The sequence below is a fragment of the Pantherophis guttatus genome, chromosome 8 (genome assembly GCF_059756535.1).
Source record: "Pantherophis guttatus breed Tessera chromosome 8, ASM5975653v1, whole genome shotgun sequence".
Classification (NCBI taxonomy): Eukaryota; Metazoa; Chordata; class Lepidosauria; order Squamata; family Colubridae; genus Pantherophis; species Pantherophis guttatus.
In genome coordinates, this window is record NC_142070.1 from 43805805 (window position 1) to 43807987 (window position 2183).

Here is a 2183-nt window from a genome sequence, read left to right on the forward strand (position 1 = left end):
TCACTCCATGTGTTCAACTGCATCAGGACCATGTGCTTAATGGTTCTGCTCCATTAAACCATCCTTCCAAGCAGCCTCCATGTTTCCAGTGTCTCTCTCCCCACTCGGAACTGATCCCAGATAGACATTTCTTCCAACATGACCTTATGACCACAATTGAGCCCAAAATTTCTCTTGCTAAGTGAGAGAGTGGTTAAGTGAGTTTTACCACATTTTGCAACCTTTCTTGCCACAGTGAATCACTGCAGCTCCGATCATGAATGTCTTTTTGCATACTAAAAAAACAAACAAAATAATCATATACAATCTCATCCACAGTCCAAGTGATAATCTGGTGAAAATCAGAAATATATTTCATGGATTTTATTTGACAAATGTAGTGCCTGAAGAACTGAGGACTTCCAGACTTGCACAATTCTGTTACTGTAACATTACATGACGGTAATATTAATACACATGGTTGGTGTTTCTTGTCAAAGGGCTAACATCCTCTTCCTTACTTTTATTCTTCCCAAAACTGGAAGGGTCCCTTCTGAGATGCTTTCTCCACACACACACACACCACTCCTCCTTCAGGCTTAGATTTTATCAGATCATTGTCTAGGATGCTACTCTAACTCTTGTTTCCCAAACTTATTCTCACACATGTAATTCAATTAAAGCCAATTCACTTTGAGGGCTGATTTCAAAACATTGTTCAAGATGTTTACTCACAAATGAATGTGTATATACCAGTGGTGAAATGTAAAATTTATTACTACCAGTTCTGTGGGCGTGGCTTGGTGGGGGGGGGGGTAATGTGACTGGGTGAGCGTGACCAACTTTTTTTTTTACTTTTAAAAACATTTTTTCTACAACCTCTTCAGCCGAAGAGGTTGCAGAAAGGAATGGTTTTAAAAGCCTCTGACAATCCCAGCTGAGCTGCGCGATCTTCAGAGGCTTTTTTTTTCCCTTTTAAAAGCATTTTTTCAGCCGAAGAGTTGGGGGGGCGCAAGGATTTTTGCTACCGGTTCTCCAAACCACACACGGCCATCGCTACTGGATCGGGCGATCCGGTCCGAACCGCAAGCATTTCCCCGATATACACTTAGGGGAGCAAATGCATAACTCTACTCGGGATCAATATGGGCATATAACTATAACCGGATGTATAGCATTCAGTAGTGTCACCAACTACTGTGATTTAAACATACTTTCTTTCTATTATGCCTATAATTAATACAGTCATTGATCAGATAAAATATATTCACATTAAGGAAAAATACATTTGCAGGTTCAAAAAATAATTATAATATATTATTTTTATTGTGTCATTGGATAAGTCAGATTCTTCAAAATTAATATATTGACTACATTTCAAATTAATATCACATTATATCATACTTTACCACCCTTTTACACCACCCCCTATGTGCTAAACATTTCTTTCTAACATTATTATTGTGTCCCCCGTATACTATACATTTCGAAACAGCATTCGGCTATAAAACTATATAAACATTTCTTTCTAACATTATTATTATGTCCCCTGTATACTATACATTTCAAAACAGCATTCGGCTATAAAACTATATAATAGGTCCTAATTTGGCATTTATTCTACTCATAATCTACTCAATTCCTCCACCCCCATACGTATATCTCTTAATTCAAATCTTTTAAGTATATTAATATCTAAACATAACATCCCTTTTCCTAAACTAAGCAATCAGTAACGTTACCTATCACCTTGTACCATATCAATTTTGTTTCACCTACTTTCCTACAGGTCTAGCATACATAATATATTTAATATCTTTATACTTCTGCCCGTATCACTAAAAGATATTTCCATATAAGATAAAACCCTCAAATGACTTTAAATTTATATTCCATATAGTATCTTCTATAATGTCTTTCAACTAGATTGTTAATTCCATCGACCGTGTTAGGGTAACGTCAAGTCCTGCTTCCAACAGTATATTCAGTATCTTCAATTACCATCTGCCCCCATCATTAATAAGTATTTCTGTATATAAAAAAACCCCCCGAGTGACTTTATATTTATATTCCATATGGTATCTTCTGTAATGTCTTTTGTCTAGATTATTAATTCCAACAACCATGTTAGGCTAACAGCCAGATCATCTGCGTGCCCCAATTCATCTTGCAGAAGCCATGGGGGGAGGGGAGGGGGAGGGGGG